This window comes from Canis aureus, chromosome 13 (assembly GCF_053574225.1).
Source record: "Canis aureus isolate CA01 chromosome 13, VMU_Caureus_v.1.0, whole genome shotgun sequence".
Taxonomy (NCBI): domain Eukaryota; kingdom Metazoa; phylum Chordata; class Mammalia; order Carnivora; family Canidae; genus Canis; species Canis aureus.
Genome location: NC_135623.1, coordinates 19,306,259 through 19,323,387, shown reverse-complemented (window position 1 = coordinate 19,323,387; position 17,129 = coordinate 19,306,259). Strand labels below are relative to the sequence as shown.

Genomic DNA, 17,129 nt, shown 5'->3' with positions numbered 1-17,129 from the left:
GAGCCTGACCAATTCAACTGCTGCTTCTTCCAAGAGTTTCTCCTTAATTGGCAAGACCTACACTGGCCTCCCTCCAGCTCCCTGGGCATACAGCTGGTGTGGCACATGGGGCCCTGCGCTTAGAAGAGCCCCACACTTGCTTTAATTCTCGACCAGTGCTGTCTTGAAGTTATTCATAATTTCAATAATTTCTATATTTAAAAAGATTTTATTTATTTATTTGAGAGAGAGAGAGCAAGCAGGAGGAGGGAGAGGGAGAAGCTGAGCAGGGAGCCAGATGCAAAGCTGGACCCCAGGACCCTGAGATCTTGACCTGAGCTGAAGGCAGACTCTTAACCAACGCAGCCACCCAGGCACCCCAATAATTTTCATTTTTCACTGGGCTCCTCCAAATTGTGTAGCTGCTCCCCTCCCCCTCAGCTCGTCACTTTCGAGCTTGTGTTATGTTTGTACTCCCCGAATGCCTTTTCTTTTCCGTGGGGAGCACTTGCAATTCTGGGTGGTTCGACCCTGTTGTCAGAGTTCAGCACACAGGTGGACCCCAAAGAAGCCTCTCTCTGTGAAAACTTTGGTGGATGACACCCCACTGGATCATGGCAGGGTCATCAAAGCCAGGCCATCTCCCAGGGCAAGAGACATAGGCCAGCCTGCACCGGTCCAGGAATTTGGAGACAAGACAGATGTCTGTGGCTGCAGGTGACAGCAAGCGCTCCCCAGAGGTACTCCAGTACTCTCCTGCCCAGTGTCCCTTCTCAGCTGAAAGTCCTTCCCAGTGTCTAATGGCAGTCGTTCCTGCTACACTGATGCCCCCTCCCTTCTCAGGGCCTCTCCCTAGGCCTCTGGGCACAACAGAGAGAAGCTGGGAGGTAGGATGACAGCACCTTAATTTCCCTGCTAATTACAAGTGCTGGGAAGAGGGTGCTAAATGCCAGATAATTATCCAGGAGGAGACACGCGCCAGACTCCTGGCTGCTCCCAGCCTCAGGAATCTGACTTTAATGGTTTTCTTTTCTTCCTTTAAAAAAAAAAGAGAGAGAGAGAGAGAGAGAGATAAAAAGAGTTAAGGCCTGACCTTCTCTCTCCTTAGCCTTAGGAGGTAAAGAAAGCAGGCCCCTTCTTAAAGGCCCCCTCTGCCCCGGAGCAGAGATCCAGACCCTCCACGCTGGGTCTGGGGAGAAGGTCTGAGGATGGATGAGCAACCGTGTTCCTCCTTGAGTTAGGCTGAGGTTATGGAATGGGGTGGGCGGGAGGAGGAGCCCCAGCCGGCTCCTCCCTGCTCCTCAGCGGCAGACACACACACACACACACACACACACACACACTCCATCACCACCACACCACCACCACCACCATCACCACCACCCACAGCTCCACTTTTAAGAACGGGAAACCTAAAGCTGATGTCTTGTTCAGGGTTGGATGGCGTGAGGAGACAGGGAGGGGGCCCCTGCGGTCCCCTCTAGGGTCTCTGCCACTCATCCTGAGGGCAGGGGGTGAGGGCTTGGCAGTGTCACCCAGCTGCTTGGACTCACTCCTGTGCCCCATGCCTGCCAGCTTCAGGCGTAGCTTGAAAGACTCCCAACAGGAAGCTATTAAGTTGATGAGCATTCTTGTGGTCCTGGATTGATACAGGGACGCTCTGTTTTGTAAAGCTGTTGTAATTTCCATAATAACATTTTCCTCTTCTTAAATAAACTTGGACCCCAGCCCAAAGAATGTGGCTGGCTTTGCCTGGGGAATTCAAGACCTGAGATCATGGAGGGAACACTCCCTGGAAAGGTGGGGAGGGAGGACAGGAGAGCCACAGGTCCCTCGTCCCAAGGGCGGGGACTCAGATGGGCCACTGGAGTCAGGCTGAGCAGGAATCTCAGAAGGACCCATAACTCAGCTTGGGCTGCCCAGGGCACTTCTATCCTCCTGGGTATATTCCTTTTACGACACAGAGAGGCGGCCTAGGACAGTGGCTAAGAATAGGGACTCTCAGTTTCAATTATAGGACCACTATAGACTACTTGTGTGAGGCTGGGAAAGTCCTTCACCTCTTGTGCCTCAGTTTCCTTGCCTAAAATATAGGATAATAATAGTCCATAATTTACAGGAACGTTGTGAGACTTGAACAAGATAATATAGATAAAGTGCCTACCTATCTGATACAAAGCACGTGCTCAACACATCTTTGAGAGAAATGAACACAAATGGCTGTCTCGCAGATAATTTTATAAATCTAAGTTTCTCAGGTTCTGGAGTCAGGGCATAATAAAATCTTAGCATCTTCAAGTGACTTGGAGAAAAACAGCCTTGAGGTAGTAATGTAATCAGGCGCTAATTAGCAATGTGGCATCTGATTGACATCTGAACTATGCAACAAGGTAATACTCCCGTCCTAAGGTCTTAAAGGCCCTCTAGCCTTTGCTCCCCCATCCCCAGGACCATAAGTCCGTTGCCTGAAGTCTGGCTCCTGGGAAGTCGACACTGAATACAGATCTGTCCCTGGTGGTCCTACTCCCTGGGCCACCAGAGTGTATCTGCTTCTCCTCCTGGGAGAGGTGGGCACATCCAGGTCCACCAAAGCCCGCTCCTCTCTGATGCCTTCTCTCAGACCAAGGCTTTCCATCACGGCCCAGGTGCACCGCCTTGGTCCGAGCAAGACCTACTAACTACCATCCCAGAGCGGACGCAGGTGCCCTGACCACGGCAGCGGGCTGGGAAGGCTCCTGTCTCCCGTGCCTCCCATCTGCAGAACATCCACAGTCCCCATAATTTTCCCACCCCCGTTTCCTTTTAGAGGAAGCAAACAGTCGGCTGGAGGAGTACCCGCGAGCCCCTGATGCTAGCGTGATTGAGCGGAAGGTGTTTGTCCCAGTCACCCTACAAGGCATCTTGGTGGGAGTTGGGATGCACAGGACAGTATGGGTGTGCTGTGCACCATGGTGCCCAGCCAAGGGGCGAGGCGGGGCCAAGATCCAACCAGTGCCCTGCTCACAAGACACACACCCCACCTTGAAGCTGTGTCTAACCAGAGGAAGGGGTATCTTTTTCTAAGGCACACGCAGGCATCTTAAGGCCTAGCAGCAGGCAAGGGGGCGGTGGAGTGGGTGGAGAAATCATAAAAAATGTAGGCCCAGGAATATAGGAACTGGGAAGGGAGACAAGTTTCTTTTGCCGTGAGAGGCACAGGACTGACTCAAAGTCGACCCTTGTCCTTGAGCAGCTCCAGTCAAATTCAGGAAACCTCCCAACAGCCAACGAAGAGCCGCCACAGGAGCCTGGAGGAGGACGGGATGGGGTATCCAGCTCTGGGTGCTGGAGGATCAACCAGAGCACATCAGATAGGAGAGGCTGGGAGGGGAGGCCTCAGCAACATGTGGTGTTGGGGAACAGGGAACGTGATACGGTGGTCTGTAAGAAATATCTATCTGGCCATTCAGATGGCCAAAATATATTCCTCTTGTAATTTTGGTCTTCATCCACAGCTCTCAAAGCCTTTGGAATTTCCTGAAAGATAAGAGCAATGGGAGCATCTTTTATCATAACATTTGGCCTCTTGTCCTCAGTTTCCGAAATCCCTTCAGGGCCATAAAAGTGAATGGGTGTCTTGTTATTCATAACAAATCCCTTTCCACCACAACCTGGTTTATGTTAATGAGGTGACTTTTGGACTGCACTTAAGGAAGGGGGCTGGTTGCCAGGGGAACCAACAGAGACTAGAGGGTTGGAACTTGCAGTCCCGCTCCTTGACTTCCAGGGAGAGGAGAGGGGCTGGAGATCGAATCAACTGCCAAAGGCCAATGATTTCATCAATGCTTCCTATGAAATGAAGCCTCCATAAAAACCCAAATGGAGGGATCCCTGGGTGGCGCAGCGGTTTGGCGCCTGTCTTTGGCCCAGGGCGCGATCCTGGAGACCCGGGATCAAATCCCACATCGGGCTCCCGGTGCATGGAGCCTGCTTCTCCCTCTGCCTGTGTCTCTGCCTCTCTCTCTCTCTCTCTGTGACTATCATAAATAAATAAAAATTAAAAAAAAAAAACCCAAATGGATAAGTTCCAGAGAGTTTCCAGGTTGGGGACCAGAACTCTTCCATGTGCCACTATGCTGGGTCCCAAACTCCATGAGGATGAAGCTCTTCTGTTCCAGACCTTGCCCTACAGAACCCTTCATCTGGCTGTTGGTTTGTGTCCTTTAATAGCTTTTGTAATAAACCAGTAATCTAGTGAGTAAATGGGCTTCCTGAGTTTTGTGAGCTGCCCTAGCAAATCAATCCAACCCAAAGAGGGAGTTATGGGAGCCTCTGATTTATAGTGGGTTGGTCAGCAGAACAGAGAGGATCTGGACTTGGGATTGGCCTCTGAAATGGAGGCAATCTTCTGGGACTGGGCCCTTAACCCATGGAATTGGACGCTGCCTCCGATGAGGCGAATAAGATCAGAATTGAGTTGAGCTGTAGGATACCCAGCTGGCGTTGGAGAATCGCTTGGTGCTGTGGGGAACCCTCCCTCCCCCCGCTTAGACCTTGCCCCCAACACACGCATGTTGGAATTGAGTGTTGGAATCATTCTAGGAGTGATTTAGCTTCCAGCACAGGGCTTAGCATGAAGAAGGCCTTCCATCCTTCCATGCATATCTGATGAATGTGTAAGTGGTTGGATGAAGGTGCGTGAGTGACCGTGATTGTGAGGGACTGGAGGGAGGTGGGCAAGGTGTGGAGCTGGAGCACCTCCACAGGCTCTATGTAAGACGCTCAGATGTTTGTCTTGGTGGTGGAAAGCTATCCATGACACGATCAGATTTGGTAGAATGATCCCTGTGGCAGAGATGTGGACAGGGCTCTGAGGGGTGATACTGCAGCCAGCAAGGTCACCATCAGCCACGTGTGTTGTCATCATCCTGTGGCAAGGCTACAACTAGGAGCTGAGTGGATGAGATTGGGCAGGCCGTGGTCCAGGGGCCTCTGAGGCTGGAGGAAGGTAGACCTAGACACAAGGCTGAGCTGCCTGTGTGGCTGGAGAGGGTGCTGGAGGCAGAGACACCCTTGGGTGCTCTTCGAGTCTGGTCTTTGTGGGTGTGAGGCTTCTTCTCCACCAGCAAGATCCTCACCTGCCTAGTTCAGAGCCTGCGGGTCAGAAGCAGCATCTGGAATCTCTCCCAGTATGGTCATGAGATAAGCTCCCTCCCAATTCCAGAGCTTGGAACCCAGGGATCACATGAGTTGCCAAATCTGCAGCTCTGGACACAGCACCTGCTCCTCCCACAGGAACTTCCGGGAAAGAGGGTCGTGGTTGCTGGCTTCTACGGAAGAGGAGCCAGAGGCTCAGCTGGGCAGAAAGCAGGGATGGGTCCTGCGAATCTGAGGAAAGTAAAGCCTGAGAGAAGAGGATTTGAGCCCCAGCTCTCCCAAGTGACTGTGACCAGGTCACCCCCCCATGCTGCCCAAATGGAGAACTCCGAGGACACCAGCCCAAGGCAGGGGAGCAAGAGGCTCTGCAGCCCCTTCACTTCTCTCATTAGGATCGAGGCCCAGGGCTTTCCAGCCGCTTTGGAAGAGGCAGGTGGGTGGAAGGTATGTTTGGAAAAGGACGGGTATCCGAAACACGGACGGGTAGTGGGCTTGGGGTGAACGTGCCCCGTGAGTGAGGAGGGGGCAGCAGGTGTGTGAAGGAGGCAGGGGCTGAGGCCCAGCGCCCATCCATTCTTCCCTATTTGTGCAGCCTGGCATCCTCGACCCTCTGCGATCATCCTCCCTGCGTCTGTGGCCCGTTCCCCACCCCAGCCTAGACTCCGGCTCCTCGCTCGTCTCCAAACGCCCCCTCCCTCTCGGCTGCACCTGTTCGCTCATCCCACGTCCGTCCCGCGTCCATCCCGCGTCCGTCCCGCGCGTCTCCCCATCTGCTCGGAGTGCCCGCCGCCCTTCTCCGGCTGCTGCCTCTCTTCCCGCTTCATCCTCAGCCTGTCTCCTTCCTCACTTAGGAGACGCTGTGTTTCACCTCGACTCTCAGTTATTTGTGCCCACGTGATAGGAGTCAGAGGGCCTGGTTCGCACCCCTGCTCCCGACAGCCCTGAACGTGGGCGCACAGTCCTTAAGCTCCCGAAGCCTCCCTGCCTCATTCCTGAACTAAGGATACCCGCCAGATAGAGGGGCCACGCACCTGTGCTGGCGAGCCTGCGCGGCGCCCTCGTCTAATCACCAGCAGCGCCCCCTGCACTCCCAGAGGGGCCCAGTCTGTATGCACGTCACACGCTCACCGCCCGCCCTGCTTATGAGGACTGCGTGAGATGCTCGGTGACACGGCCCACGAGGAGCTCCTCCGCGGAGCCCTGGCGCCCAGGGCCTAGTCCTCGGTCACCTGTCCCTCCTGGCACCCTGAGTTCCTCGAGGGGGACACATCCCCGATTCAGCGTCGCTGCCACGTGAGCAGCCACTTACCCAAGAGCTTAGAGGACAATCAAGTGCAGTGTGTGCTGAAATGATGTGGAGGGGGACTCTGGAGGGGGACTCTGGCTTTCGTGGCTCACAAGCCCATCAGCAGGGGCGTTACTCCCCACCCTTTGTGGCTGGGCTGGGCTGGGCCGGGCCGGCGGTGGCGCAGAGCCACACTCTGTGCGCCTACTCCGTGTGAAGCTTTGTTCCTGCCACGGAATCCCCGCTCCAGCCGAGAGGTGGCCGGTGCCCAAGGGCTGTGGCCCTCGCGGAGCAGCTCCGGCCCAGGGCCTGCGGAACAGGGCCCGGCAGTGGTGGCGGAGGGACGGACGAGGTTGCAGGGAGGAGGTGAGAGGCGGCCGGGAGTGGGTGCCGTAAAAGCCACGGCAGCCTGGGATCCCTGGGTGGCCCAGGGGTGAGCACCTGCCTTGGGCTCAGGGCATGATCCCAGGGTCCCGGGATCGAGTCCCACGTTGGGCTCCCTGCATGGAGCCTGCTTCTCCCTCTGCCTGGGTCTCTGCCTCTCTCTCTGTGTCTCTCGTGAATAAATAAATAAAATCTTAAGGGGGGATAAAAAAACACAGGAGCCTTTGCAGGCAGCCAGTGAGCCAGTGACATGGGCACAGTCAACTCCGCATCTTACAGATGGCGTTGGCCCTGGCATGGGGGAGCTGGTGGCTGCAGGGGGCGGGAGGGGACTGTAAGGGGACTGTGGCCCTAGCCCAGGGGGATGTGGAGGGCCGGGCCGGCGAGCTCACGGCTAAGGACGCAGGGTAGCGCTCCTCACAGTGTGGAGCACGACGCCTTGCACACATTCGGTCCACGTGTGGATTAATAGTAGCATCGTCTATCCTGAGAGTAGTAGTAAGAGTGATACTAGCACCCATTTGCTGAGCACGATGAGGTGTGACGTAAGCATGTTAGCCACATGTTTTCCCTTTGAACCTCAGAGCCTATCAGGTAGGTGCTATGACTAGTCCCATTTTACAAATGAGGAAACTGAGGCCCAGAGAATTTAGATGTTTTGTCCAAGGTCACACATGACCAAAAAGCAACAAATCTGGGGTCTTTTTTTTTTTTTTTATATATCTATATTTTTATATTGGGGGGAGGGAGTAGAAAAGAAAGCCCGTATACTGGGCCCTACTCAGTGGCAGCTTCTCGTTCCATAGGGTTAAGGAAGACTTTGAGGAAATAAAAGTTGTTTGGGAAATCCAGGAGTAGTTGCTTTGTATGCTGTGGTGGGTGGAGGGATGCGGTGAAGAGGGAAGGCCCCGTGGCCCCCATCTTGCCCCAGACTACGTCCTGGAACCCTGGGGCGGGGAAAGCGCCACTTCCATTCCTGCTTCTTGGGATGGTTGACGGCCACGTAGTGACAGAGAACGACAAGCGGGAAGAGCGACACGCCCAGCATGTTGGCCAAGAGGGCTACCCGCACGCCTGTGGTCATCCTGACCGGCTGGGCTCCCGGCGACGCGGTCTGCGCAGTAGCTCCCAAAGCTGGGGTCTTAAGGCACAGCTGTCCAACCCCAGTTTGCACTGTCGTCAAGCCTCGCCATCAGCCGCCTCGGAGGGGCTTCTCACCCGTCCTGCACCGGCCCGCAGCGGGGGGGTTGCAGAAGGCCCGAGGGCTGGAGGGCCGGCCGCGGGGCGGGGCGGGGCGGGCGGAGGCGAGGAGCGCTCTCGACCCGCACTGCGGCCTCTCGCCCCTCATGCCGCCTCCCACCCTCACAAGCCACAGCGGAACTGGGAGGCCCGTGGGTTTGGTTCCAGGCTTGGGTCCCCTGGTGCTTCGAGAATCATCACTCTTCCTTCCAGTTCTGTGCCGCGAAGCCATCCTGCTTCCTCCAGAGACCACCATCTCTCTTCTAATTGGTGGAAAATTGGTTGCTAACTGTCAGGAAATCGCCGATTTTCCATCCATTACTGGAGGGACCAGAGCCGCGTAGCTGTGGGGGACTCTGGGTGGGAAGCAGATGCTGATTAGGCCTCGCAGTTAACGATCAGGTTCGTGGACCTCCTCAGGCATCCTCCCAGACTGCTTATTAACTCCCTGCGAAGACCCACTGGGTAGGAGATACTGGTTGAATGGAACGCAGAGCCACAAAAGCGTTACTATTCATTAGGCTTTGGTTGTGGGGAGGGAGGAGATGGGGAGAAAAAACCGTGGCCTCGATCCAGGAATGTTAAACAGCCCCATAAGTTGGCAGAGAACTTTATAATTGCTGCTATTAAAATATATGTATTTATATAGGTGATTTGTTGGAGGAAAGAATTTCGGCATTCAGGGGCAATCCCTGCTATGATCTCACCCAGGATTAAGTTGTTAGGGACTAGATATTAATTAAGGCTAAGGGCCCCAATCCCTTCCTAATTAGCTCGTGGAGTATAATTTGCCTGCAAAATGCTACTGTTACAATCACCTTGAATTTGTCTGGAGCTTTCCTCCAGCTGGATTGGGTGAGCCTTACCCCGTTATGGGAGCAGAGGGCGGGGTGGGCAGGACGCTCGGGTTCCTCCTGCACCCTGCCCCTGGTTCTTGAGGAAGGGGCTTCTTTTCTTCATTTCCTCACCTGTATGAAGGGAAAGAGGGGGCATATGTCTGAACAGCCCTTCTCCACTGGGACCTTCTAAGATCCACAGGATAGAGTCAGGGCTGGCTCAGGCCTGCGGATATACTGATGCTCACACTCTCCTGGGTTCTTCCCAAGCTGAGAAATCCAAAGGTCTTCCCTAAGGAAGAGAAATCCAAAGGTCTTCCCTTGTTTTCCTATGGGTCCCAAACTCGACTTGTCAGCGGGGATTGGAAACGAGGGCGTTCATCAGGCAGTTCTCAACCAGGTGGACCCCTCTGGTTCTTCTCCATTCCTGTGTTCCTGCTCTCTCTGCTCAAGGGGGATGAAATCCTCCCCTTTTGTTCACTGCCTTCTCTGCCAGGCGAACTCCTACCCATCCCTTAGAAGCTCACTCAGAAGAGCCTTGTTTATTAAGCCTTTCCTGATGGTCCCTGGGCAAGGCCAGTCGGGCCCTCCTCTAGGCTTTTGCTATTCTTGACTCTTCAACAAGCCGTCAGCTAACCTGCCTTGTGAGATGATGGTTCACGCCTGGGCCTCGCTATCAGATGGAAAACTTCTTGCAGGGAGGACCATGCCACGTCTGGCTCAGCTAGATCTGCAGAGCTCACCCAGAGTAGCTACCGAAGGTGGTTGGCCTTGCTTTCTGTTTCTGGATTGTGCGCTGTCTTTGCGAAAGGACTCCCAGAACTTTGCCTCTGGTGTGCATAGGAAAATGGGCTTGGAGGGCATGTGGCACGCAGGTCCTTGGATGGTCTTTGGGGCTATGGGGTCCCGATGCTTCTCTTAGTCCTAGCAAGGCACTTAAAGGGGGTTCTGTGTCCCCACCCTGCTCAGGGCTTCTGGGCTTGAGAACGCGAGCCCTATACCTTCCTCTCCTTCCTCCGGAGATCCCAGACACAGATCTGAGCACACAGATGGGGCTCGGGGGAGGAAGGGAGGCTGTGTTGCCCTGAATTTCATCGGCTGTGATGGACCCCCCAAAAGAGACTGAGACAGGCCACTCAGACCCAGGCCCCGGCGGAGGAGTCTGCCTGCAGCATTCCGGGCTGGGGCTGAAGAGCAAGAGAGGCGCCGCTGACTGGGAATATAAACAGGTTCAAGAAAGGCTTTCCCGAAATTCCTGGATGACAGATCCCTAGCAGGTAACAGGTCATTAATAACCGTGAAAGATGAAGAGGAGGAGGAGGAGGAGAAGAATAATTAATAATAATAGTACCTCCAAGAGGGCTTTTATGCTTTTAAAATCTTTTTTTTTTCCTTGCCACTATCTCGTTGGCTACTTGCCCCCCACCCCCCACTTGGGGGAGGGTGCAGGGGCTCAGAAAGGTCAAGGGACTTGCCCAAGGCCACACAGCCAGCACCAGATCTGAGGGCGCCCGACTCCCTGTCCAGAGCTGCCCCGGGGGTGGGATGCCCTATTCCCGGGGCCCCATCGTCATGCGGCTTCTGTAGGCTTTCCTCCCTCAGGTGCCTTGCGGGTGCTCAGCTGCCCTGCCGCACCTGCCACATGACACCGACCGCCAGTCCACTGCTCCCTTCAGTTTCCCCATTTGTGCAAGGTTGATGCTGGAATATTCTGGGCAGTCAACCTGTCGGATCCGCTGTGAAGGGGGGCGGTAGGAGGGCCTGCCGGGAGCAAGCATGTCCCCACGGTAGCGCCCCGCCTGCCCACACGGAGCCCGGGGCCCTCGGAGTTGCCCAGGCAGTGGCCCAAGGTGAGACAGTCCAGGCTGATGCGCCACCTGGGGAGGGGCCAGGCCGGCTGGCCGGCTGCTGTTCTGTGGACCCCGGTGGACTTCTGGGGAACCTTCCTCCGGGTTCATGTGCTCTGCAAAGGTCCCTAGGAAGGTATTGTTGATCCGTGGTGCCCAGTTTGATCCTGCCGGGGGGTATTTTACAAATTAAGTGAGGATTTGGAAATCCTGTGAATTCACCAGATGTGCTCTCTTCTTCAGTGTGCGAGGGTACATTTGTTCTGCAGCTATTTCCTCTTGTGTTATCCCTGTTTTCCTCTCCCCTCTCCTTGGGAGCACTCGCTCTCTGGTGAAATCTGGGTCCCCCTGGGGGAGTGAAAGGGACCAGTGCTGCCATCTACAGACAGAAGAGTGATTAGTTTCGTTTTAAGAAGAGCTCAGCTAAGAGCAGAGGAGATGAGAGAATTAGTTGCCAATCCCAACCACCTTACCTGTCATTATTTAGCTAATATTTCAGAACCTGTCATTATTTACCTCAATAGTTTTCAGACGTCTCACCTTAATAGAAATTTCTGGTTTCGCACCAGGATGCGTCTGGTGCCATTTCCAGTTGGGGTCAGTGCGGAAGCCCCAACACCATCACTGTGCCTTGTATAGGTACAGAATGATTAGGTATCTGTTCTTTAACTGCTTGTTATATATCATGAATTGCTTTGGTATTACATCAAGATTTGTGAAGGGCCTGCGTGATGTCTTGGTTAAGCAGATCCCACTGGGATGGGATGACCCAAAGGAAAGTATCAGGGATTAGCCAAATGGGGAATTTTTGTTTTGGTAGATCAGTGGGCTTGGAGGAGCTTCCTCCAGCTACAACTTGGGCCAGTTCCCAGAGAGCAAAGGGGGCAATTTCTGGGGTCAGAGATGCAATCTGACTAGTGTGGGAGCAAGGAAGAGAGATGGGAGTCCCTGCACTCTGGGTCTTGATGGAGTTGTGATTTACTGCCAGCTTTCCATGGCCACAAATATAGTGAACAGTAAGTGAGCTTGCCCTGGACCACCTGAGGCTATACAGCAAATAGAGACTGAGAAAAAGCAAGCATGTGTAAACTATTCCTAAGGCAACATAGGCAAGAGCATCACAAGGAAACCTGTAGAATTTTCTTTGTGTATCAAAGGAGGAACTGGGAGCTCAGAGTGGGGAAGTGCCATCCCAAGGTCCCCCAGTAGGTGGAGGGTAAAACTAGACTAGAACCCAGGCTTCCCAGCTCCTCACCACAGGCTCACTCGGAAGGCTTTCATGGCAGGTGACCTCCTGCAACAGGACCTTGCTCTCCACCCAAAGCACCCTTTCCCCGAGGGCTACGGAGATGAAGCTTAATCTTTAATGAACTGGCTTTCAGTTTAACTTTCCTTTTGGCAATGATTAATACCCAGTGACCTCGTCTGGCATCTGGTGATCCTGACCAGGACTGACCCATGGGAGCGCTGGTGGCCTCCAGGCCCAGATGTGGGCTGGTATGCAGCTGGATGAGGTTTGAAGGGTGCTGGAATGGCGTCCCACCTAGAAGAATCTCTTCTGTCCTGTGCTTGGAATTCTATCATTAGATGTCACTCCTGGGAAGCAGGATGTCACACATGCCCTCCCCTGGTTAGGGGAGCTAGGGATACGAATCATGTTTAAAATGCTCATTGGGCTGTTGATGGGACAGTTGTGTCCAGCAGCTCAGAGGGATTATAGGATTCATGATTTTTAGTCAAAGCTGGTGTGATGTCACTGGAGCCACAGCACAACGAGACTATAAGCTTATGGACAAGGATGGGGTCTGGAGAGCAGAGACACATGGGGAAAGAGCTCCAAGATTTGGAGCTGGAAAGACCTCAGTGCAAAGTCTAGCTCTGATAGTCACTAGCTGTGAAAACTTGGGTAAGCCCATTGGCCTCAGTCTCTTTGTCTAATAAGTAGAAACCTTCCTCCAGGCTCCTTAGAGGATGAAAGACGGAGTGCATGGAAAGTATCTGATCTGGCGAGGCGCAAACTGGATAGTGTGTCTTCCCCATTTTCTCCCTGCTTGGACTCGCCCTAGCTGGCCCTCTGCGGGAAGGCGGAGAGGATTCCGGGCTCACCCGTGGAGGAGGATTTTCCTTGGGTGCTCTGGATGCCTACAAGAACTGGCTCTCTCCCTCTGAGACTGGATAGTTAGCCAGGCATCAGGGCTCCATCCTTTCCGGCCCCCAGAGCCGCTGGAACCAGTGGGCAGGGCTGGGGTCACCTCCTTCATCTCCCTGGGTCTGCCCCGCTCCTGATGACTGTAAGTTTTGTGAGCTGAGCAAGTGTCTCGGTCCGAGTCCTTCGGAGCCTCTTGCCTGTTTCTTTTTCTGGGCTCCGTCTCAGCACCCATGGGCACCAGGGCTGGGGTCGGCCTCCGCTGCTGCCTCCTGGGCACTCTAGCAGTCGGCACCCCTGGCTTGGTGCGGGGTCGCCTTACATGGGTCACCTGCCCCGCCTCTAGGGCCGGCTCCCCGATTCCTCCTGAGAAGCGGGACCAGATGAAAATGGAATGGTGTCATCCCCTCCCTCTCTGCTCCAGCCACGGGGGGTGCCCTCGACTGCCTGGAGATGCCCCCCTCTCTCCTGCCTCAGTGTCTCCTCCCTGGGGTGTCTTGTTCAGCTCCGCCGTTGCTTCCTTGAACCCTGGACTCCAGGCCCTCTGCCTGGGGTCTCTGCCCTCTCGGCCTCTACAGGCAGAGCTCTGAGAGGAGTGCCCGAGACCCGGCCTGGGGCTCAGTGCCCGGTGCCACGTCCCTGGGGTCACTGAGATGGAGCCCGTGTGAGCATAGGAAGGTGGCTCCCGGGACCTCACCGGGGAAGATGGGTCGCGAGGCCCAGGCTGGGGGACAGGCAGGCTGAAGCAGGGAACCACGAAGCCCCCAGCGGAAGCCATGGCTCCTTCTCTGTTTTGGTTTTGCTTTTGTGGGCTTTTCATTTCAGAAGTTAATCTAGTTAACGCCAACAATGTCATTTCAGCAAGCCAGCAATTTCCTTTTGCCCTTTATTTAATGGGCCCCGCCCCCACCCCAATTTCTATAATAAAGGCATGCAGGTGGGTAATTACAGAGGTGTGAAATAGGAGTGCTGGGCCAGGGCCAGCTGAGCATTCTGGAGCATCCGTTGGAAAGAGTTCTGGGGAACTACCCAGCCCCACTATTCAGGTCCAGGTAGGGAAACTGAAGCTTAGAGAAGGCGAGGAACTTCTATAAAGCCACATTGCAGTAGGAGGTGGGGCCAGAGCAGGAATCCAAGTCCTTAACCCCCAGCTGGGGTACTTTTCACTAATCCTTCCCCCTAATTCTGCAGAGCATGCCATAGGGGTTCCCACCTGTCCCCAATCCATCTGTCCTCCCGAATATCCACCTGCCCATCCATCCATCCTCCATGCCTACTACGTGCAAGGAATTGTGAATATTGCAGAGACTGAGAGGGTCACAACTCTGCGCTCATGGATTGTCATCTCGAATTACAGTTTCACACTGAGCCTGATGGCGGCACCCCACAGAAACAGATGATTTCAATATAGGGTGCCAAGTGCTATGTTTGTTGTAAGCATTGAGCCCCCTACTTCATATAGGACCACAGAGAGCTTCTCAGAGGAGGGAACAGGGCATTGTAATGAGTCCTGAAGGATAGGAAAGAGTTTACAGAAGGCTGGTATGCTACAACATGACTTTTTTTTTTAAGATTTTATTTATTTATTCATGAGAGACAAAGAGAGAGAGAGAGAGAGAGAGAGAGACAGAGAGAGACAGAGACACAAGCAGAGGGAGAAGCAGGCTCCATGCAGGGAGCCAGACGTGGGACTCTATCCCGGGTCTCCAGGATCAGGCCCTGAGCTGAAGGCGGCGCTAAACCGCTGAGTCACCCGGGCTGCCCAACTTTTTTTTTTTTTTTTTTTTTAAAGAATCTGGAAGGATATTTTACCCAAATGTTAACAGTATTGGTCTCTGGGAAATGGGATTTTCAGGGTAGTGGGTGGGAGGGGTAGGGGACAAATTTTTACTCTCTACTTTCCATCTTTGGTGTTATTTCAATTAGAGTGCATACATATTAGCCTTTTAATAAAAAATAAGATATTTCTATTCCTAATATATGTGTATTTGGAAAAAGTAATATAGGGTATTTAAGGAACATCAAGCAGCACTCATTGTGACAAGTGCAGAGAGTTGGAGGGAGCAAGGGAAACTATGAGGCTATGGAGGTTGGCTGGAGTCAATCTAAGAAGGTCCTAAAATGCTGGGTTAAGGAGTTTGGACTTTAACCGTGGGGGCCCATGGAGGTGAGAGCTGAGGCCCCCTCCACAGAGCCCAGCAGTGCCTGGTACATACAGATGCTCAATTAATCCAAATAAGGATGGAATCATCTAAGGCTTGAAACAGAGGTTGTGAAGGTTTGGAGCTTTGCCACTGTGTGCTGGTGGCCGTGGTGGGGCAATGGGGAACCTGCTATGGGAGGATGTGTTCCTGCAGAATGGATATAGTGGTACGGGGAATCCTATATGAAGAGAGGAGAGATTGCTGTGGTTTCTTCTCAGACCAGAGGAGCCTGGAACGGGGCCAGAGCTATGAACCTGGGTATAAGCTGACAACCATGGGGAGTCCTTTTTTTATGTAAGAAAATTCTCAGGACCCGGGCTTTTCCAGACCAGACAAGGGTTTCTGGTGTCCTCAGTGGCCACAAACCAATAAAAGCAGGCCACTGTTGCTTCTGCTTCCCAGACGTGTCTGCTTTAATCTCTCTTCCCTTCAGTATGTCTTCAACACTACAGCGGGAGGAGCCTCCAAAAATGCAGTTCTGACCACATTGCCTCTTTCCTTGAATCCTTCAGGATAAACTTCGGCCCCTTTTCATTGGCTCAAGAGGCCTTTTTGATTTGTTCCTCATTTATCTCTCCAGCCTCCCCTCCCACGATCTCTTACTCAAATCCTTATTCCTCAGCCAACCATTGCACTCAGTTGACTGATATTTTATGCCTCTCTGCTCTGTCTCTCTGCCTGGGTCAACTCTTTCCTTTTCCTTGGGATGATCCTACCCTTAACATTTTTATTTATTTATGATAGTCACAGAAAGAGAGAGAGGCAGAGACATAGGCAGAGGGAGAAGCAGGCTCCATGCACCGAGAGCCCGACGTGGGATTTGATCCCGGGTCTCCAGGATCGCGCCCTGGGCCAAAGCCAGGCGCCAAACCGCTGCGCCACCCAGGGATCCCTGATCCTACCCTTAGACCCTCTTTCTGCCCCTTACTTGACTGATGAACAATTAGCCCTCTTTTAAGGTTCCATTTCTGGGTTTTTTCCCTCTGAAGCCTTTTCTGATCACATTCCCACTCCTGCCTATGCTTCACTCCTCAGGGTAGACTTGATCCATGCCCTTCCTGGGACCTCGTGCCCAAAATGCTCTATACTATCAAATAGATTTACTAGGAAGGCACTATGGCACCTTATTGGACTTATAATTTGCAATAATTTGCAATAATTAGAATTTAATTATTTACTTTTCCCCTGCCACGTTCCCCACTACCCCCCCCCCCATAATCTCCTCAATGTCAGGAACTATTTTATGCCATCCTTAGCACCTGGCACAGAGGCTGGAACATGCTAGGTATTCAGTAAGTACTGGCTGAACCAATGCACGAATGAATAGCAAGGTACCTCCATAATGATTTCCTCTTATACAATAGAAAATCACCTCACACCCTTACCTTGAGGTGCCAGGAGGCTCTAAACAGCCCTACAAGTAACAGCCTCATGCACTGGGAGTTGCCAGGCAGGGGAGCAGGAGAGCTGAATTCTAATCCTGATCCCTCTGCCCTTGGACAATCCCCTGTCCTACTCTGGGCCTCAGTTCCCCCCTGTGCATGGTCCTAGTGCTACTTCCCCATGTAGCTACTTGCTATAGATATGTTGTGAAGCTCAAAGATGAGACCAAAGCCACTTACCCTACAAACTTCAGGTAGTATTGAAGTGTCAGCTGGAAGACATGGTGCCCTGCCAAGCAGCCATGCCTTGGCTTTCTGGGGGGCGTGGGGGGTGCTCACGCCTGCCACTGATGGGGGCCCACTCAGAGACTCTTTCTCCCCCTCACTCCAGCTCACTCATGTTGTGGGGTTCAGAGAATGTTAATTATTAGGCCCAGCCCACCCGTAGAGCCCCAGATGAAAGCAAGCTCAGAGTGTAAAGTCTAATCGATGCCTTGTGCCTGGCGTCGGAGCCTCGGCTGGCTCTGCCTGGAGACGGATCATTAATCCAGACACTCCGACCTGGAACACTGGTCCCAGGAAGTCCTGAAACATTCCTGACCACCCACGGCTCAGCCCAGCAGCCCCATGAGGCAGCCGGCCTGCCTCTGAGTCTCAGAATCTGAGAATCCCAAAGTTAGATGAGGCAGAG

General features: G+C 53.5%; 1 long non-coding RNA gene across 1 annotated transcript; it reads right to left on the bottom strand.

The window, feature by feature from the left end:
• Window positions 1–7,486: 7,486 nt before the first annotated feature.
• On the bottom strand, window positions 7,487–16,839 carry LOC144281558 (uncharacterized). Its single transcript, XR_013350022.1, has 3 exons — window positions 16,679–16,839; window positions 8,890–8,991; window positions 7,487–8,379 (listed from the first exon to the last, which is right to left on the bottom strand). It is a non-coding gene; the product is annotated as an uncharacterized LOC144281558 (long non-coding RNA).
• Window positions 16,840–17,129: the final 290 nt, after the last annotated feature.